Here is a 22,422-nt window from a genome sequence, read left to right on the forward strand (position 1 = left end):
GACATCTTTACTGTTCTATATACTTTTATTGATAGTTTGATCATTAAAGGTAATTTGAGACTTCTTTGCAATGTGTTCACGTGTGTGTGTGTGTGTGTGTGTGTGTGTGTGTGCATGTGCATATTCACATGAGTCTGGGCACACACTGCACAAGTCTGTGGAGGTCACAGGTTGGTGTCAAGTGTCTTTTTCAATCACTCATCACCTTAGATTTTGAGTCCAGGTTTCCCACTCAAGACTGCTGGCTCAGCAAGTCCAGCTAGGCAGCCTGCTCCAGGAATATCCTGTCTCCACATCCTGAGACCGAGACTAAGGACAGGCCACCATGCAGCCCGGCTTTCATATGGAGATCCGAATGCCAATCTTCCCACACATGGGAAATACCATAAGCTCATTCTGCCTTTTTCCCCTTTGCCGGAAAAGTTGAAATTTGATGTCAAATTAAAATTGGGAAAGAGATAATAAAGTGATGTGATCTCCAACAGTTTCAAAATGAATCTCAGATTCATTTGTGGGTGAGAGAGAGAATCATACTTTCCAGAGTAAATATTACTGCACTCAAAACAGCTAACCAAAAGGCCCATGAGTCCCTCCCTGTGAAAGTGCCCGAAGGGCCTTGCCCATCAGACTTCTAACGTGAATATCGAATATCGGCAGCGCAGCTTGTTTGAGAGTCAGCCTCCAGCAGAGGAAAAGATGATTAACTCCCAGCTTCTTACTTTCTTTTCCTTGTTTTTTGTTATTCAACACAAGGTGTTTCTGTAGCTTTGGAGCCTGTCCTGGAACTCACTCTGTAGACCAGCCTGGTCTCGAACTCACAGAGACCCACCTGCCTCTGCCTCCCAAGTGCTGGGAATAAAGGCATGCGCCACCACTGCCCGGCAGCTTCTCGGATTTTCAACCCAGTCTCCAAACTTGTCTTCCTTGTGTTTATTTAGCACACTGCCAGGCTTGCTAGGCCACACCCCCCACGTAATTAGCAAAGCTCTTCAATTCTTTGGTCCTTTCCTGAACTTCACTTTATAATTGCTTTTTTCTTTCCCTCCTCCTCCTCCTGTCCTGGGGCTTGAAACAAGAAGACCTGGGCATACTAAACAGACATTCCACCATTAAGTTCTACGCAGCCCTTTAATATCCTCTTGAATTAGGCTAGAATCTGACTCTAATTATAGATCTGGAGAGATGTAGCGAGAATAGGCCTGAGGGAATGGCGTCCTCTCTTGTGGTAGCCTCCTCAACCTGGGGTTTTCCAATAGCAACAGAGGAGCCAAAGTGTCAGCTGCCATGAAGTCTAAGAATTACATCTGGGCTCTTTGAGCTCCTCCAACTCTGCACTATACGGCACTTTAATTTTACAAATTCTAATCAAATGATGCTCATATAGCCTGAGTAAGAAAGCAGACGAACTGATCTGCAAGTCAGCAGTCAAAAATAAGACCCTGTGAGCCGGGCGGTGGTGGCGCACGCCTTTAATCCCAGCACTCGGGAGGCAGAGGCAGGCGGATCTCTGAGTTCGAGGCCAGCCTGGTCTACAAGAGCTAGTTCCGGGACAGGCTCTAGAAACTACAGGGAAACCCTGTCTCGAAAAACCAAAAAAAAAATAAGACCCTGTGGTGTTTTATCTGTCTCCGCTCAGAGTGCCATGAGCGTTTCTTACAACACGTTCATTCACGCTTTTGGTTTCAATGCATGTTCTAAGATGAAAACCTAGTGGTTTTCACTGTTCAGTCTCCGATGGAAGCAGCTCTAGCATAAGTGCCCAGCTCTGGAGTTCTCTTTGCCCTTCACACTGTCCTGGAGCAACCAGTGGTCCTCCATGGTTCCAGTGTTCCGAGGCATTCTTTGTATTAATCGTTTCGCTACTCAAGGAATGGGATTTCAGAATCCTATCTTTGATATTAACTGATTTTTGTTATTTTTCAAAATAGTGAGTCCGGATGACCAGAGCCTCCTCATGTACCTAAGAGTTTGTTTTTCAATAACAACACCCTATTGCCAACTTTGGGGGGGGGGTGTCAGGATTCCTAGTAGCAAGCATTAGCAACCAATTCTATGTACCTTAACTAGAGAAGAACGTATTGAGAAATATCAAGTACATCACAAAGTCCCCAAGAAAGCTTAAGGTTAGGCTCAGGACACAGACAAGGGTCAAGGGGGTTGACAGCTGAAAGCTAAGGACCCCTGCAGGCACAGTCCGGTTATGGTACTTCTGAGGCGCAGTCAAGAACTGCGACAGACAGGAAGAGGAAGTTACTACTTCAGGGGAAGTTTCTGTCTCTACTGCCTCCAGCCCCCTCTCCTGGACTGTTAGCATCATCAGTGTGAATAAGTGATGTGACGGACACAGTGCTGCTCCTGTGTCTTATTCCTCCGGACTCGGTGTCACAGTAACACTGGGCACACTACCTCCCCAACCTCGCTAAAGGAAAATAAAAATATGCCCTTTTCTAGTTTCCATGATGAGCAAAGTGTTCAGTTACTGAGTGACACAAACTCACACACACACACACACACACACACACACACACACACGAGAGCAAGAGAGAGAAAACTCCAAGACACCATGCTCTTGAAAGAAAACCAAGCAGTTTTCATTCATTAAACAATAAACAAGGTTTATTGAATGAGAGAGAGACAGAGAGAGAGAGACAGACAGACAGAGAGAGAGAGAGAGAGAGAGAGAGAGAGAGAGAGAGAGAGAGAGAGAGAGAGGTAAAGGATACAGCTGCTCCTAGGTGTGGTGGAGGAGAAAATTTATTACAGATATGGGGGAGAATGTAGTCAGAGGTAGGGATATCTGGGAGTCCAGAGTGGTCATGACCCAAGGTCATGTGAGGAGATGGGGGAGGAGAGAGAGGGGAACCAGGGGCAGCAGCCAGGAGGCCCAAAGATACAAAGAGTGTGGGTAACCAAAAGGTTTGGACTATATAGGGAAGAGAAGCTGAGCCCCATGGGCTGGAGAGTTTAGGGTAGGGGGCAGATACACCAGCCAGGAGGGTCCTATAACAGATGGGCCCTGAGGGATGCAGAGAGAGTCTGGCCGCCAGTGTCCGATTTTGATCTATTAAAAATGGCACCTTAGCCATTTGTCCCAGGTTTGAAACCCAACAGTTTTTTTTTTATTAGCCTATTTGTTTTGTAGAAACTATGATAACAACTTTTTGGATGAGTGTGTGGCATGTGTGTGCACTGTGTTGTGTATGTGTGGCATATGTGCTTATTACTGAGTTTATATGTGCATATTGGGTGCATGTGTGTGCATATATGTGGAGACATGAAGTTGATTTTGGGTGTCTTCATTGCTGCCAACTTTTTAAAAATTTGTTTTCGTTTATTTAGTGAGTGTGTGTGTGCTAGCGTGCATGTGTGTGCACATGTATGTTCGTGCACAAGTGAGTGTACTCACATGCACATAGCATGCATATGGAAGACAAAAGACAACTTGTAGGAATTCATTCTTTCCTTCCCCAATGTGGGTTCTGGGAACTGAATGTGCTTCATGAGGCTTGGTGGCAAGCACCTTTACCTGCTGAGCAATCTTGCTGGCTTTATTTATTTTTTTAAATTTACTTATTTTTATTTTATGTGTAATGGTGTTTTGCCACAGGTTTTGTGAACCCTGGAACTGGAATTATAGACAGTTGTGGGCTGCCATGTGGGTGCTGGGAATTGAACATGGGTCCTCTGGAAGAGCAGTCTGTGCTCTTAACCACTGAGCCATCACTCCAGCCCAGCTTTATTTTTTTGAGATAGGATCTCTCCCTGAATCTAAAGCTCTTCAGTTACGCAAGTTGACAGGCCAGGGAGCTCCAAGTATCTGTCTGCTGTTTCCCCACCCAGCCTTTCCCCAGTGCTAGAGTTCTAGGCAGGACTTGCTGCTCCAGGCTTTTTATGTGCATTCTTGGTATCCGACCTTGGGTCTTCAAGCAGGTGTGGCAGGTACATTTCCTACTCAGGCATCCCTGGAGACCTATAAAGAGATTTTTTATTTTCAACGGCTTTATGATTACAAACAAAAAAAAAAATAGTGGTTTGAGTTCTGTTCCCCTTCAAAAAGTTAGAATTTTTTCCTTTACTTTTTTCAGCTTAATTGTTCCCAGTGAATTTTAGAACTGTTTCCTCAAGTTTCTAGAAAATATCCAGGAGAGAGTTTGATTGTGATTGCATACATGTGAATGCATTTATAGAATAGTGTTATTTTTATACGGGACTGAAACTTCTTATCCGAGAACACGGTATATCTCAGTTTCAGGGCTTTTTTTCTGTTCTCGAGGAATTTTGTAGCTGTCTTCACAGAGAGTTGGCACACTTCTTCATTCATGGTTTTGTTGTTATGGAAGCTGGGGTTTGTCCCACTCTTTATCTCCCTTAAGAATTTCAACCTCCTAACGCCATAGCAAAACCATGAGCCACTATTCGCAATGCAAATGCTCCAAGGTATGTATGTATGTATACATATATATACATATATGTATATATACATATATATATATATTTATTTTTATTTTATTTGTATTGGTGTTTTGCATGCATGTCCTCGTGAGGATGTCAGATCTTGGAGTTACAGACAGTTGTGAGCTGCCATGTGGGTGCTAGGACTTGAACCCAGGTCCTCTGGAAGAGTAGTCAGTGCTCTTAACTACTGAGCCATCTCTCCAGCCCGGGCTCCAGGATTCTGATTTCTCGATCCAGCCACATAAGTTGAGGACTGAATTTTTCCTAGGTTTATACAACTGCTGTTACTGAATTACATCTTTGATTTCTTAATAGCATGAACTTGAATTTGAAGGTTAAAGGTAAGGAAAATAAATTCAGGAGGGAGAGGAGGAGGGAAAGAGAAGAAAAGGAAGAGAGAGAGAGGGAGGGAGGGAGGGAGGGAGGAGCATCTTAATTGACTTGGTTACACTGGGGTTTCTAAGACACTGCACCGGTACTATGGTGCCTCCTAGTGGACGCAATGGATCATGTCTCCGTTTGCTCACCTACTGATAATTAGAATCTACCCTTAGTGGTTAGCTAGGCCAAAAGCTCTGGTTTCCAGTAAGAGATTGAAGAAGGAAAAGGAGAAATGATTCGTTCAGTTTCCCATGGTTGGCCAAGATTTTCCTCTCCCCCACCCACCTTAGTTCTTCAAGAATCCGGCTTCCTTTTCAGCATGTTATATCTATTATAAAACAAGAGGCCAGAGACACATATACTTAAAATTTCAGTTTCTATCTTCATCTCTAATTTGCCTCCAAGCCTACTTTTTAAAAATCCATTGTCAGGGATTTAATTTGTTGGGGAAATGACCAGCCGTCCATGCAGAGAAAGCTTCTCCACTATCACAAATGGTCTCATGGTGTGCTGAGTTAATTGTTGAGATTTAACAAGAAAATTAGTTCACAAACCTGCCAAGACTTAGATCATATCACAGAGAGAAGACTTACTTCCAAATGGCCTGAATTAAAGCTGCATCTTAGTTTTCTCTTATAGATTCATAACTGGATTGTCTTAGAAAAAAAACGGCAAGGCACTGAAAAATGTCTGTGTGAACCCAATGAAATTGAAATGGATGAAGGAAATTTACACCCCAGCAAGGCTGAAGCATACATGGGCAACCTTATGGCACTTCTGTTGAACTTGTCCATTTTGAGTTTCATGGTCTAAGTTGATGAGGATGACTAACCAACAGGGTCTCTTCCTCAAGAGGATCTCATTACACATGGTTGTGAGCCACCATGTGGTTGCTGGGAATTGAACTCAGGACCTTGGAAGAGCAGGCAGTGCTCTTAACTGCCACCCATTCCAAAACATTGCATACACAATTCTCTAAATCCCAGGAAAACTTCCTCCCATTTTCACTTTGGCAGATCATACTTGTAGGTTATAAAATCCGGGGAAAACTGGGCACAGTGGCCCAAGCATGTACACTCAGCTACTTGGGTGGCAAAGGCAGGAGGATTGCTTGATTCATGAGTTCAAGGTCAATGTAGACCACATAGCAAGACCCCATTTCAACAATAACAAAAGAATATCCAAACATTTTCTAAAATTACTCTGTTCCAAGATCAGATAAACCAATAGTTTAGGACTAGGAGTTAAACAGAACTGAAATAGAATCCCATTCCTACCTCCCTGAATTTTTTGTTGTGTTTTGTTTTCTTGAGACAGGGTTTCTCTCTGTAGCCCTGGCTGTCCTGAAACTTGCTTTGTAGACCAGGCTTGCTTCAAACACACAGATCCTCTTGCCTCTGTTGGGATTAAAGGCATGTGCCACTACTGCCTGGTGTCTCTTTACATTATTAAACACACAAGTTTCTCATAGTCACTGTTGTTTCTATAAAATAAAAATAGCGCATTCCCCTTGTAGGGAATGATGTTTTCTACCACCCTTTTTTGATGTCTGAATATAACATCCTGAATCAAAAATGTGAATTGTTGCTGGGCGGTGGTGGCGCACGCCTTTAATCCCAGCACTCAGGAGGCAGAGGCAGGCGGATCTGTGAGCTCAAGGCCAGCCTGATCTACAAGAGCTAGTTTCAGGACAGGCTCTAAAACAACACAGAAAAACCCTGTCTTGAAAAACAAAACAAAAAAGTAAATTGCATATTCCTTTCTCTTAAATGCAGAAACATTATTACAAGAGAAATATTAATATTATTTACTTAATTTTCTCAGGAATATCATTTTGACTGAGTGCAGCCTTGTTGACCTAGCACCTGGAAGGTTAACATTAGAAGGATCCCAAGTTACCAAGGCTACAAGTTCAAGGCTAACCTAAAGCTTAAAAAGAACGGAGTGCTAAGGATGGCTCAGGGGCAGAGCACTACAATGTGTATAACATTGTAGAATTAACACAATGAATAGTCAGGGTCACTGGCATTTAAACCTTTCAGATTAGGCGGAGCTGCTCTAACAATGGATGCAGCTATAGCAGCCTTCCTGGAAGGCTATTTTCTGCAGAAGAATGTAGCCTTGTTCCACAAGAAACAAAGTCCTACTGTCCTAGTTACAATGACTAAATCGGGCCTGGCAATTATTTATCTCTGTAAGGAATCTTTGTACATAAGCTTATTGCTCCACTTATTGACTGGTCAGACAGCAGCCAGGCTCCAACTTTCTCAGTTTTCCCTCCTCCTAGCCCTTCATGGAGTTACAGTAGACTAGCTGTATAAAAAGTAGAGAGACATTCTTACGGTATGTTCCTTGGCACAGAAGTGCAGAAAAATTGTGTCTTATCCTATAGGTGAATTCATTGTGTTTTATCTCATGTAGCAAACTCCAAGAAGAAGCCCACATCTTTTGCATGTCTTCTAGGAAAAAAAAGCAGTTATACCACAGACTGAAGATTAGGCAACCACAGTCCACATCACTCTGGTTTCTTACCGATACAGCATAGCTGGAGAACCTGTGGCATCACTACCACAGCCACAGTGTACCACTGGACATTACTGGCTAGTTTGGACACTAAGTATATAAAGTCACCATGACATCACACTTAGGAAAGTACAGCACAATTATATACAATACAGAATGCTTCCTGAGGATAAAAACAGGCCATGTTACCCCTATATTCGTTGCTATGTTATTGTTTTTCTCTTTGTTTTAGAGTGTGGTCCTACTTACTAAGAAAGCTAAACAGAAGGGGTTGTGGGTAGCGCAGCAGGCAGAGTGCTTGCCTAGCATGCGCCAAGGCCTGCGTTCCATACCCAACACCACATAAACCAAGTGTGGTGGATTCCTGCAATCCAAGCACTCAGGAGGTAGAAGCAGGAACAAAATGAGTGTGATGCCAGCTTGGGTTGCATGAGACCTCGTCTAAAAAACTGAGGGGAGGTGAAGGTACGCCTCAGTGATTAACTGTTCTCTTGCTGTTTAACCATGAGGACCTGAGTTCAGTTCCTGGTACCCATGGAACAAGTCAGGCATTGTCATGTGGATTCCTGGAACCCCAGGATTGTGGAGGGTGGAGAGGGAAGACTCACTAGGGCTTACTGAATGTCTGCATTGCATCGTGAGTCATCTCAGGCTTAGAGAGAGACCTTCCTCCCACAGAACAAAGTAAAGAGCGACACAGGATGTTGACACCCTGGCCTAGCCTCTTCATGCATGAGAAGAGGCACAACACACACCAGGGGAACAAAGGCAGTTTACCATGTTAGGCCGAGAGCAATCCCATAACGCTGTATTCACAGTTCCTGATTGCACAAGAGGACACGCACAGAGTAATTCACCTATGCCGCTGAGGCTTGTGAAAGTACACTCAATGAAGCTCTCACAGAGATGTCCCTGTTGTTAGTGACCATGGTTACACTCTGTAAGCCACTCGACCCAAAACAAGGCTTCAACAATGTTTAGACAGAGAGGCGTACAAGAGCTGGGAGAGGGCTGGTCTGTTTGCACGGTGGTGTTCACACAGCAGGCCAGTTTCCCTTCCCTGTGAGAATAGTTCCTGAAGCAGACCCAGGACAACCGTTCTATGAAAAGCACTGGGCTTCAAGGTCAAGGAAGTTTGAGGAGACTTGCCTGGCGTTTTCATCGTCTCAAATTCACAGAGTACAGCAGTAAACTAAAGCCTATTAAAAACAACTCAGTATTGTTTTCCCTAGCAAAATGTATTTGACTGACACACCACCTATGTGTACCCGTAAGATAAATGGGTTTTGTGGTCTTGAACTTAAAGGAACTGCCTCTTGTCTTGAAAGGTTTCTTCCTCTTGTTCATTCACCAGAAAAACCAAGCAAACAACAAACAAACAAACAAATAAACAAAAAATATACTTCATCTCCACATCCTGTAGAGGACCAGAAAAACTTCATGACTGATTTTATGTATCTAAGAAAACGCTCATTGGAGCCCTGGAAATGCCCGAAATGTTGATATAAAGCCCATATGCAGACAGATATTCAGATCCTGTTTGTAACTGGACCATCAGGAAAGAAAAGAGAAAAACAAAATGTTAGAGCTGCCAAAACTTACTGATTTTTCTTAGGGTTTTGTACAAACATGTTTCAAGTGTTGGTTTCCCCTTAATTCCATCTGGGAAATTATTCCATGTCCTTCCAATTCTCTCCTCCAGATGGCAGCACAGGCATCCAAAAAAATGCCAGAAGTTCTGGCTCTCAGCCATGGCCACTGACAACTACTCCAACACGCGCCTCTGTTGTTTGTTTCCAGACAAGAGTGTCACGTTGTAGCCCAGGTTAGCCTTGAAGTCACAGAAATCTGCCTGCCCCTGACTTCTGATTCTGGGATTAAAGGTGTGTGCCAACGTGCCTGGCCAACACGTCCTTCTTTTTTTTTTTTTTTTTTTTTTTTGGTTTTTCGAGACAGGGTTTCTCTGTGGCTTTGGAGCCTGTCCTGGAACTAGCTCTTGTAGACCAGGCTGGTCTCGAACTCACAGAGATCCGCCTGCCTCTGCCTCCCGAGTGCTGGGATTAAAGGCGTGCGCCACCACCGCCCAGCCAACACCTCCTTCTTAAGTATGTTTTGAAGAAACAGAACGTCCGGTTTGACGGTCTAATGAGTTTCTTTCTTCAAATAGGTTTGATCACTTTCATAACAGAGCGAAGAATTAATGACAATGGATGAGGGAATTGACTCCACGTACGTGTCTCTTGCCTCCTGACAATGTTGTCTGTATCTGAAAAAGACCGCTGGTTGTATGTACTCTTAGGTCCTGCAGCGAACTAGCGATAGAAGCTCGTGTTCTTACCCTGGGCATTATCTGAGCCACCTGGTTTGCTAATGGATCGGCTTCATTTAAGACCTGTAACAGGCTATGCCTGATCCTCTGGTCAACTGATGCTCGGAGCCAACGGTAAAGTGATCCCTGAACCACCCGATGCTGCTCTGGACTGAAACTCTGGAAGTTAACGGAGAGGCAACGCTTCGTGGAAAGTGAGCAATTTATGGTAGAACTAATAAGGCATGAGGAAAGGGCCTAGCGCGGAGACCTTTCCGCTCTCCGTCAAAGCCCCACGAGGGATATTTTTAAAGCCTTCTCCTTCAGTGCTTCACTGAATCTTATCATTAAACAATAAGATGGAGTCTACCAGCAAGACGTTCTCCACAAAACCTGCTGACAGGGAAAACCGAGGAAGCTGGCCCCTGCAACAGATGGGGTAGCATTTCAAGAGCTCTACGATGCTCCACTGAATTACTCATGTGTCGTGAACTAGGCAGAGGCAAAAAGGTGGCCTATACCTTTAAAAGGGTAAAATGGAATACTTGTGGGAAATAAAAGTAAATTTAATCCATAACTAAAACAACCTGAGGCCAAAATAAGAAACTAAGTGGATATCCGTTCATAAATTTCAAAATCAGAATGTATCTGAGGGTTTTTAAATTCTGTCTCCTTTTTTTTATTTAAAATTTTTGGGGAAATGAGAAGCTGAGACAGTCGCTAATGCAGCCCAAGTTGGCTTCGAATCTGTTGTGTGGCCAAAGTTGACTTTGAATTTCTGAACCTTCTGACTCGACCTCCCCACTAGAGGACTAGAGGCATAGACCACCTGCCCAGCTGCCCCCTCTTTCTACGCTCATCCCAGGAAGTCACTCTCTCAGTATCTCACTACCCAGTCCTCACACCCGCGTTCCCCTCTTCCCTCGCTACTCTCTCTCTCTCTCCTCAAAGCCCTGCTTCCTTCCCCTTCTCTCAGCTCTGGACTCCTTCAAATGCTCCTGGGTACTTTCTCTCTCTTGAGCATAATAAAAATCCTCCCCTTAACCATACCACATAGTGGTGTAAGTTTCCCTGCCGCACCCGCTTGCATACATCTCTGACCCCTTTCATCCAAAACAGTTCCTCAGGAACCCCATTTTATCACTGAATCCCATCACACCCCTACCTCTTCATCTTCTAGTTTTAAAAGAAAAGCCTAGGGCAGTTGAGATGGCTCAGCAGTTAAGAGCACTGGCTGCTCTTCCAGAGGTCCTGAATTCGATTCCCAGCAAACACATGGTGGCTCACAACCATCTGTAATGAGATCTGGTGCTCTCTTCTGGCCTGCAGGCAAACATGCAGACAGAACACTTGTATACATAATAAATAAATATAGGGAGAGAGAGAGAGAGAGAGAGAGAGAGAGAGAGAGAGAGAGAGAGAGAGAGATTTAAAAAAAAAAACTCCTAGCTTCTCCACAAGCACACTGCTTTCTCCGCAGTGAATGAATTTGACCCCGTGAATGGAGGTAGGGCCACCTCCTCTCTGTACACACAGCCCTCTCTTTGTGTCTCAGCTCTTTACCGGCGGAGACCCGCTCCACAGAGTCCATGCATCCCGTGCCAGATGGCAGCTGACCCCTCCCCCACCTGCCATGTTCTTTCCTTCATGGATTCCATCTCTTCTGCTGTGCTTTCGTGCTTATGTTGGTGTCTTCAACCTGCCTTTCTACCAGCTCCTTCCGTCCTAGACAAAAAAAAAAAAGCCCCAGCTCCCTCTGTCTGCAGCCTGCTCTCCTTCCTCTGCCTGCCGCACTCCCGGAGAATTCTCTACGCTCACAGTTTCAGCTTGCTCGCCTCCCACGGGCTCCCCTTCAAGGTACTCTGTGCGCTTCACACAGCTTCGTTCGAAGGATACTTCCCCTCCTCTCTCTTTGACCTGTGGCAACATTTGGGGTCACGATTCCTTCTCTTACCTGAACATCTGTGACTCCTGAACATCTAGCTCTGCAGGTTTCCCAGGCATCTCAGACTCAAGCCGAACCCATTTCCTCTTCACACCTGCCCCCTCCCCCCCCCCCCCCCCCCGCCCAGGGCAAGGGTTGTTACACGCTCTACTGCGGTTGCCATAGACTCCTGGATCACCCTGACTGCTCTGCCTACATCGTCTCTCACATCCGGTTGTGCCACCAAGGCCTCTGCCACCAAAATACCTCTTCTACCCTTTTGCTTAACGCCTCCTCCTCTACCACCACCCACACCACACCTCACCAAAAACCCCTGCTTCCCTTCTTCTTTTCCAACCACTTCCCGTGCAGTAGCTCCGTGTTTGTAATGGGTTAGGAAAGTCGCAGGCGCCAGATTCCACAAGTACCTGTGCAAAAATGAACACCGTCCCCCACCTCCCCAGTAAACTCGATTTCCAAATCTAAACTCTCGGCCTTCTTCCTGGCAGGTGAGTTCATCTAAACTCATTCCAGTGTCTCCTGTGATCTGTCTGTAGATAGAAAGTACATAAATATTCTAGTTCAGAATTTCAGACCTGCGTTCCATCTGTCCTGCATTATGGGGTTTGACAGCTGCTCAAGGGAAATGAGGAAGCAGATAGAAGCCCATGTGTGATTGGCTGTGGTATTTTGTGGGGAGGGAAGGGAGACCTATTACTAGTCTAAGCAGCTAATACAGTGCAACCTCTGGAATATTGGGTGCAGCCAGTTGGTTCTCATAAGAGCAGTTTCCTGTCCTGCAGGAAGGTCTGTATCCCTTGGAACCCCAGCTATCAATCTAGGAATAACCCTTCCTTTTCTCAACCTTCCCCTGACCCTTTAATACAGTTCCTCGTGTTGTGGTGAACCCCAACCATAAAGTTATTTTCATTGCTAATTCAGAACTATAATTTTGCTTCTGTTATGAATGTTAATGTAAATATTATTGGACATAGAGGTTTGCCAAAGGGGCTGTGACCCACAGGTTGAGAACCACTGCCCTAACACATCCCCTTCCACACCCTCATTGGCTCATAGATTCGAACACTTAATCATCAGCCAGCCAGCCTGTAGACTGTTTAATAGGAGGTACAGTCTTGATGGAAGGAAGAGGCGTGTCCTTGTTGGAGGAGGTATTGCTGAGAGTGGGCTTTGAGGTTTCAAAGCTCAGTCTCTCTCTCTCTCTCTCTCTCTCTCTCTCTCTCTCTCTCTCTCTCTGTCTCTCTCTGTCTCTCTCTGTCTCTCTCTGTCTCTCTCTCGCCTATGGATCAGGATGTAAAGCTCTCCAGCACCATGCCTGTCTGCATGCCAGCATGCTCCCCGCCGTGATAATAATGGACTAACTTTCTGAAATTCTAAGCAAGCTCCCAATTAAGTCAATTAAATGCTTTCTTTTATAAGGTTGCCTTGGTGTCTCTTCACAGCAATAGAACACTGACTAAGACATAGATCAGCTATTTCTTCTCCCACCGCTGAAGGGAAAATAACCAATTCAGTCTTATGCATCTGTGCAGTTCAGTTTTTATGGCATAAATTTTATCTCCAAGTTGAGGGGCAAAATGCTTTATGTTTAAATTTTGTAATATAGCCGGGCAGTGGTGGCACATGCTTTTAATCCCAGCACTCAGGAGGCAGAGGTAGGCGGATCTCTGTGAGGTCAAGGCCAGCCTGGTCTACAGAGCAAGTTCCAGGACAGGCTCTAAAGCTACACAGAGAAACCCCATCTTGAAAAGCAAACCTACAAAAAAATTAGCAAGATGGGCAATGCCATACAAGCTCAATGAGGATGGAAGTGAGGCAGGCTAGTGACGACCGGTTGGAGAGGAGAGCGAGCAACTAAGAGGAGTCAAGGACCTGAACGGTGGACTGGGGGTGTGGCTCAGCAGTAGAGCGAGTCCCTATCACACTCAAAGCCCTGGGTTCAAACCTCAGCAGCAAAATGGAAGAACAGGAAAAGAGATGATTGGCTGAGTTTGTGTAAGAGAGAACCCTGGCACAGTCAGAAACAGATGCAGGGCAGCAGACAGCCATGCCGGCTTCTGTGTGCAGGACGCAGGGAAGCAGAGCGCCATGCCGGCTTCAGTGCAGGACACAGGACAGCAGAGCACCCTGCTGGCTTCAATGTGCAGGGGCCAGGAGCCTACAGGATCCAGGATTTAACAGAAAAATAAACCCTGGGTATCTTCTCTTCTAAAATGAGACAAAAACCAACCAACGAACCAACCAGTGTCAACTTTAACTATTTCTCAGCAGAGAGAAGCAGGAGGAAGAAAGTCAGACCGAAAATGTTGATAATCTTAGAATAAGCAAGAGGGGAAGTTGTACACAGAAGTAGAACAGTGCTTGAGGGAACTGGGAGAAACATAGAAAGGGAATTCTGGAGATTGTGGGGAAGGTGGGGGGTTTGGGTGGTGGTGGTTTTTCTGGGTGGGTCTGCTGATGTAGCCTAGGCTGGCCTAGAACTCACAGCCCTCGCCTTGATTTAATTTCCAAGAGCTGGGATTGCAGGTGTGTGGCACCACGCCCAGTGTAAGAAGCAGCTTTGAACAAGCAGGAGTGAAAGCTAGAACAAGTAAGTCAGTTTACACTGGCACGAAGCCATCTGGGACTTTTTCTCCAGCAGAGCAGAGAGAGAAAGTGTAGTGGCCTTCATTCAGAGGTGGAGTTTAGGAAGATGGGAGACAAGCTGTCGGGGAAAGAAGGTCCCTGTCAGGATAATTACTGATAACATGATTAACAGGAAAAGGGAGAGCAAGCAAAGGGAGCCAATCCTTGGTACTGTGAACTGCAGGAGGGCGGGGGGAGCAGAGTAGGCGCTGCTCAGTGAAAGACACTCTGTGAGCCTGATAAAGCAATTCCAGAACCTTCTGGTATTTCCTCAACAGAGCGAAAAGGTAAATGTCCTTTTAAATCATTAACCTAACTGGCACTCAAGTCTGGGCAGACTCTGCTGGGTTGATGATAAGATTGTGTGCCCACTCCAAGGCTCGAAAGGCAGGCTCCAACCATTGCTGTCTGGACAAGCCCAATTCAGGCTGCCTCTTCCTGCCAAAGCAGGTCAGAGGTCTGCGCCAGAACTGCCTCCCTCTGGCTAATGACCACATTCCAGGATGTAGCACGGTTGGTACCAGCTTCAGGCTTTTAGGGAGTCCTGCTCAGACCCTCGCTGACTCTGCCCCTCACCACAGGAGACAGAGGCCAAGGAGATATTCTCAGAGCTCATAACTTCCTTCTAGACCTCACAAGGGTATTACTGCAGAATTCCTTGTTCAGATGTACCAAGACTAATCCCAGGACCTGCCTAGACTTCTTTCTCAGCCTTCTTTCTCAGAGTAGACTACAATAGTAGGATGTGTAATTGGCTCTAGGCTTGGCAAATAAAACCTACTGCAGAGAGCATGGTGTGTGGCCTGGGGCATCCTTACAAAGGATGGGGAGAGAAGAGAGGAGCTTCAGATCGGGGTCCCGGCTCCCCCAAGGCTCTACTTTCTGGCCCAGAACCCGGAGAAGTCCAAGAATTTTACATTCTAATTTGGTTGGCTCTCTAGGAAGAAAGTTTTTAGCAAAGTGGGAAAAAACTTCTTTAACAATTTCACTGGTAACTCCCCATCCCCCCATCCTCTCACCCCATCCCTGCAGTCAAGCTTATGGATTTGTCTCCTTACCTTTGACCTTTGATGGACCAACCTTACTCCCTCTTAAGATTAAAAGTAATCTTGTTTCAAGGTCCAAACAAATTTATTCCCATTTTTATGTAAAACTTTGACCAGGTCTTGACCAAATTTATGGAATTTGCCATGTTCTACACCCTATACCCTGACCACCACCCTGATAAGATGTTCTGCCAAATAATATTTGAAATATTTATCCAAATTCATACATAACCAAAATTCTGCTGGAAATCCCCCAATCCTTGAAAATCCCCTAGTCTTGAAGTTTTGGGGGTCTGTATAAACCCCACCACCTCTTATATTTGATGCTGTTTTCTCTAACTCCACTTTAGGGAGATAGCCCTGTCTGCAGAAAATAAAGCTGTGTCATTTGCCCAAAGCATTTGACCAGTGGTCTTTATTGTCATGCGGTAGGGTCAACACTTTACAGACGTTAAAGAGGGCCTGATCCTATAATGTATTGTTTACCTGCTAGGAAAAAAAAAAAACTATCCTTTAAAATGATCATTGTAAGTTTACCTGACATCAGTTAGGTTTGAATTGCATTTCAAGACAGCAAAAAACAGAGATCCATTTAAAATCCTGTTTGGATTTCTCTATAGATTTAGTAGTTTAAGATTCTTTCCCCAGATTTTGTTATTATTTGGTGCCATTTGACAGTGTTTCTGTGTTTTATTAAGCTGCTCTGATTATATTTAAGTTGCCTGTTTTTATCTCCCTGTGACATTTATATTACATAGCCAAGCATTTTATATATATATGCCCCACTGGCCAAATACCAGAATATGTTCCCAGTATGCCCCTTTGGATCTCAACGCTCGCTTATGGCATCTTTTTACACACTTCAGATGCTTCCTGACACAAGCTGCCCAGTGCTGCGTTTGAGTGAATCCTTCCCTCCAAATTCCCGAACCATCCTCCTTGATACTTCAAGGCACAGAATCAAGAGAGCCTGACAGTTTTAGTGGCTGAACTGGGTAGAAGAGCGATTCTCCGGATGGCCCTACAGGATCCACCGTCTTCGCTGTCTTTCACCTTGACCAGCCCTGCACTGCAGAGCAACCTCAAAATGGGAGAGGAGCTCTTGGGGAAACCTAAGCGAGGACTGCTGCAGGAAAATTTGCCAACACATCTCAAAGTCCTCTTTGGCTGATATCAAATGGAACTCAGTTTCTAAAGAGCCAGAGAAGAGCAGGGATCTAAGATGGAGACTAACCTTCCCGACTGGGCTGCCTTCGGGTCACCAGTGACGGACACAAGGTGAGGTCATGTTACATTTCTCCTTCTGGGTTTGTATTGCTGTGAAGTGTGCCTAGAGAAACAGAGCAGTGGGAGTCTAGTCAGCTTACTCTTTTACCCGCACAGCAAAGAATTATCCCGTCCAAACGTCAATATTGGTAAGAGGTTGAGAAACACAAGAATAAATAAACTGTTTCTAAATCTCCTTTCTGCCAGAACCGAATGAGGTGTTTCTTTCTTCCCTTCTTTCAAACACACAAAATCGTTTCTCTTTCACTCAGAATTGCCCAGCTGTGGGCCTGAGTCTCCAGAACATCCCTTTCATGTGTGGGCCCTGTGCTTCAGCTGCCTGACTTTATGGCACCTTCCTACCTGTGCGCGCTTCCGCCACTTCTTTCCCTCAACTCCCCCACAGTTTCCACAGGCAAACACTAATCAATGCTCTGTTTCTACACACCCATTCTGAACCTTACACTCATCATGGAATCATAAATACATGTTTCTGGGCTGGGCGGTGATAGCGCATGCCTTTAATCCCAGCACTTGGGAGGCAGAGGCAGGCGGATCTCTGTGAGTTGGAGGCCAGCCTGGTCTACAGAGCTAGTTCCAGGACAGCCAGGGTTGTTATACAGAGAAACTCTGTCTCGAAAAAACAAAAACTAAAACAAACAATCAAACAAACAAAAACCCTGTTCCTTTGTCGTGGGGTTCTTCCACATAGCCTGCGTTCATTGTCTATACGCGTTATCCCTACTTTTTAGATGATGTAAATGTTATGAACATTTATATTTAAGTTTTACGTGGTCATATTTTTATTTCTTTGGGGACATAAACTTAAGAGAAGAGTTGTTGGGTCGTATGATAACTAGATTTAGCCTTTGAAACACTGACACCCTTTAGGACCAAGCTGATGTCTCGGTGGGTAAAAGCACTTGCCACCGAGCCTGGCAGTCTGAGTTCCGTGGCCAGGACACACAAGAAGGTTACAAGCTGTCCTCTGATCCCCATGTGCCTGATGTGACACCTGCATACCCACATACAGATTAATAAGTATAATAAGAATAAATGAACGGAAACTGCCCCCTTCTTTCCCACATAGCTGTACTCTTTCACATCCCTGCCAACAATGCATGAGGTTTCCCTGTGACAGCATTAGTCTGAATAGGAATCTTCTCCCCACAGCCCCCCCACACAAATGTTTAAATTGTTTTAAAATAAAGCTCCCCACCACCACGCTGTGAAACAGCAGAGCCAAGGGTTGAAAGCCTTGGAACTGCTGGCTAAAATATTCTTATTCTCTCAATTATTTTGGCCATGCATGGCTATGTAAAAACAACTAATACAGCCCCAAGATCCCCACTCCCTCATGACCCCTGTCACTCCGTCTTCTGACTGTAGCCAGGGCAGAGGCTATCCCATAGTGTCCTATCGCGGTTTCAATGGGCATTTTTCTGGAGGTTCCAGACAGCAGGCGTCCTTTCCTGTGCTAACTGCTCATTTCTGTTGTCAACACAAATTCACCAGGAAAGGATGCAAGATAAAAAGGGAGGCTTAGTTTCAAATACGAGCAGTTCCCGAGCCAGGGAAATTCAGACTTTGGTACAAAATTAAAGCATGTTTCAAGGAACGAAAACAAAAACAAAAACAAAAAAAGGTTGGTTCATGCTGAGGCCGCGGTTCAGGGCTCACCTTCTCACCCCCATCTGCTTATGAAAATTAGGCTGCAAACCCCAGGAAGTGCTGGGCCTTGCCGAGTTGAAGGCTCAGCACAGTTCATTGGCCAGATCCAGGAAGCCTCTCTGGTAGCTGTTTATTTGGGCAGTTGAAACAAGAACAAGCCCAGGCAAGACACTCAAAGTTGAGTTTGAATTTCACCAAGTATTGTGATCCCTCCATCAGTAAATGGCCACCAAGCTTCCTTCTGAACTCAGACCCAGGGAACACTGGCTGCTCTTCTTGGTGTTCTGGCTTTTTATTAGTTCACTGTGTGTCTTCTACAAATCTCTCTTCAGTTCTTCATCCATTTTCAAGCTGGGCGGTTTGTCTTTTCACATTACTGAGTTGTAAGAGTTCATATCTATATTCTAGACACAAACCCCACATAAACGCATGATTTGAACAGTTTCTACCATTCTATAAGTTTCTTGTTAGTATTATAGGTTGGGAGTAAGTTGTTTGTTTGGTTAGTTTTTGTTTTTGAGACAGGGTCTCCTACAGCCCAGACTGGCCCTGAACTCAATATACAATCAAAGTTGGCTTTAAAATCCCATCCGCCTACCTCCATCTTCGAGAGTCAGGGATCAAGGCATGGCCACTACACCCAGGAAGGTTTTAAATCTGATGATGTCTACCTTATGCTGTCTTTGTTTTCCCTCCTTTGGTGTCCTAAGAGACCATGTGAACCAAGATGGTGGTATTCTCTCCCAAGTGTTCATCATCTGAGGCTCAGCCTGGCCTCTGACTCACTCTATGCTCCTTTTTGTATTTGCTGCGGAATAAAAGTCTTTGCAGTCCCGCTGCCTGCTGCTCTTTACCTGACAATTTGTTCTGACATGACCCTTGTTACAAGTGACCATAAAAGGCAGTGTGAGATGAGTTTCAGAAAACTGTGTGTTTCATTTCTACAATGTTTAAAGAAGTACCTCAACATCCTAGCTCAAGTTACGGTAACCCTTTTGAATAAATAAAAATGTTCAGAATAGAAACCACTTCAAGGCTTTCTTGTTTCCTCAAATCCAGTTAGAAAATTCTACTTATATCTAGACATGTTTTTTTCACCAGGACAGACCATGGAAGTCAATAAGCTGCAGAACTGAGTGTGTGCATAAGGCTTCCCTAGTTGATGTGTGTGTGTGTGTGTGTGTGTGTGTACGTGCGTGCGCTTGTGTGTGTATGTTTGTGTGCATGTATGTGCTCATTGAGTTCTACCACTGAGCTATGCCCCCATCTCCAGCCTTAACTTGTTATAAAACTTATAGAAATTGAATTTCTATATTCTAGTATTTCTATATCTCTAGTATTTCAGCCTAGAATGCTATTTTTTTAAGATTTATTTTTTATTTATTTAATTGTGTGTATGTCGGCACATGAGTACAGGTGCCTGAGGAGACGAGAGGCGTTCAACCCCTCTGGAGCTGGAGTTACAAGTGGTTGTGAGCCAGCTGATAAGGAAGCTCTTGGGACCTCTGCGAGAGCAGTAGACTCCCTTAACCATTGAGTCATCTCTCCGGGCCCGAGAATGTGTTTCTTGACTCAAAGATCTCTTTCCAGCACTTTGGCAGGTGAGTGGGAGAAATAAAACATACGACTCTAATCTCTCAGGTGGAGTACAAGGGTTATCTCCTCAAATAAGATAAGGCTCAGGATGGGAACATGGATGTTGGTTTTATTTGTTAAGTTTGTTGATTTTTGGCAATGCTGGGAGTTGTTCCCAGGGCCTCTGGCATACCAGGGAAGCTCTCTACCACCAGGCGGAAGCACCACGGTCCTCTGCCTGGATGGGACCTTGTTCTGGATAGAGTTAGTTGTTGTTGTTGTTGTTGTTGTTCTTTTTAAACTGATTGATTCCCATTCTAGACCTGTTTTTAATTTAATCAATTTTAATTCCATTCTGATTTGAGTACTCATATTCAATTTCTCTTTATACTTATGAACAATAGCTAATGGTGTTTTGACATTTATACCGTAAATATTTTCTGTTGTTTTGAGTGCTGTAACATTTTCCTTCAAATGTGTGCAGGCATTGAACTTGGCAGTGATGAAAGCTGATTAATGGATGTGTCGGTTGTTATCAAGGCCCAGTTATTAAAGTCTACCTTAGAGTAAGTTATTAACTCTCCAATTTAAAAACAAAAGCCCTTTATCAACTTCTACTTCCCAGATGAGATAGGGACACTATTGACGGTAGGCAATCACCTATGTACTTTAGCCGCTGAACCATGGGGCCAAATGGATGGCTATGCTCTTCAAGATCCTGGCTTGAAATCCATTCAAGTTGATGAGGGTGGGGAGAAGGGGCCTTTGAATCTTGTTACCTTTGCGATTCTGTCTCCTTACATTTCGTAAAGTCTACGTTTTCTCTGTTCCAAATCCTTCAAAATCCTTCTGGGATGCCAACATCCCAGAAGCCCCCTCGGCTTGCAACTTTGCCAAGCCCGGTTCTAGGAAGAGACAAGCTGAGACACTCTCCTCCTTGGGGGCCTGCCTTTCCAACATGGGCCAAATTCCCAGGCTGTGTGAGTCCAGAAGCTGGGCCTGTGTCTTCACAAGTACCCTGAATAACGATATGACTTCACTCCGGGGAAGGGTCACAGGGCGTTGCTACCATTCAAATTCTAGTATACACCCTAAACTTTTTAAATCAAATGGATTCGGGTCCTGGCCAAAAAGGAGTGGCGCTCAGTCATGGCCCAGAAGCATGAGCCTATTACAACATCCCCGCATTTTCTCAGGGCAGAGTGAATAAGGTGGATTCTAGTGTAATTATCTTTGCGTAGCTGAAAATTAAATGACTGATGATATGATTTAAATAGCTATTTAAATAGCTTCCTCTTGTTACACTTATTTTTGAACAACATGCTACTAGCAAAAGGGTTGCTAGTTTTCCTAGTAGATTAGAATCTGAACGGAGCAGACCAGAAGGCATTAAACCAGGACCTGCAAACACACCAGAGGTCAGGTTCCTGGTCTAGATGGACTTTTTCTAACATCCACTCCAATTGTGTACCCCCAAGCGTCAGTAAGTCCTCTTCAGCCATCATGCAATTTTTCTGTGGACTTCTGATTCTCAGTGCTCAAGTTCGCTATTTTAGGCACTGTTTTCTATTAGAAAGCTGGGTATAAGTGCCTTAGGTTAGCAAGTTTTTGTTTCCAGTCTTTTACCCGTCTACTTTGATCCATGGAAGTCTTGGCTGGTGACAATGTCATAATGGGCTGGGATCACAAACTAGACTTGTGCCACTAGTGAAGGGTTTTGGTAAAATAAGCAACTCAGGAAGATGTCCAAAAGGAAAGGATAGGTTATGCTACCAGAATAGGGAGTCTTCCTGTGGCAGGGCAAGATGGTGCAGAGGTTCCTCCATCCTGTTTTCTTGCTGAGGCCATTTTAGGCTTGATTAGAATTTTATCTTCTTGGTAAGAATCCCCATGGAAAATCAGCCAACTCTATTCTAGGAACCCAAGGTCAAGATGGCCCAGCTAACTTACCTTAGCTTCTCTTAAACTGCTTGCTTGTGCAGAAACCCCTCTCCCAGCTAACTGCTCATCTCAGCTTTTGTTAAACCGCTGGCTTTTGCAAAACCTCCCCTGAAGCTGCCAATGGAGATACCAGGATGTGGTTTTTACCTTCAAAACACTGGCCCCCTGCCGGGCGGTGGGGGCACACGCCTTTAATCCCAGCACTCGGGAGGCAGAGGCAGGCGGATCTCTGTGAGTTTGAGACCAGCCTGGTCTACAAGAGCTAGCTCCAGGACAGGCTTTGAAGCTGCAGAGAAACCCTGTCTCGAAAAACCAAAAAACAACAACAAAAAAAAAAAGAAAAAGAAAAAGAAAGAAAAAAAAAAACACTGGCCCCTTTCTCTAAACATTGGCACTACACTTGGCTCCTAGATACATGAGTAGTCTCAGCCAGCTGGAATAAAGACTTTCAACTGGCTATCCACTGTGTTTGTGTGGTCCTCTCTGGAGGGTCCCACAGGTGGAAAGAACCATGGGGGTGTGTAGGGAAAAGTAAAGGCACCTGTGCTGGTTACCCATGAAGAGAGCACAAACCACGTTCTGAGACTTGCTATTGAGTGGCAGCCGAAACCAGCAGATCTGGTGGCATGAAAGGCTGTATGGCACATCAGGCAAAGTCAGGCTAATTTTCTCCTGAAAAAAATGAT

The 22,422-nt window shown here is 44.8% G+C and overlaps 1 long non-coding RNA gene across 1 annotated transcript; it reads right to left on the reverse strand.

The window, feature by feature from the left end:
• Nucleotides 1–3,660: 3,660 nt before the first annotated feature.
• On the reverse strand, nucleotides 3,661–16,608 carry LOC119818385. The gene is made up of 3 exons (XR_005286104.1): nucleotides 16,518–16,608; nucleotides 7,179–7,295; nucleotides 3,661–3,970 (listed from the first exon to the last, which is right to left on the reverse strand). It is a non-coding gene; the product is annotated as an uncharacterized LOC119818385 (long non-coding RNA).
• Nucleotides 16,609–22,422: the final 5,814 nt, after the last annotated feature.

This window comes from Arvicola amphibius, chromosome 7, assembly GCF_903992535.2.
Source record: "Arvicola amphibius chromosome 7, mArvAmp1.2, whole genome shotgun sequence".
Lineage (NCBI taxonomy): Eukaryota > Metazoa > Chordata > Mammalia > Rodentia > Cricetidae > Arvicola > Arvicola amphibius.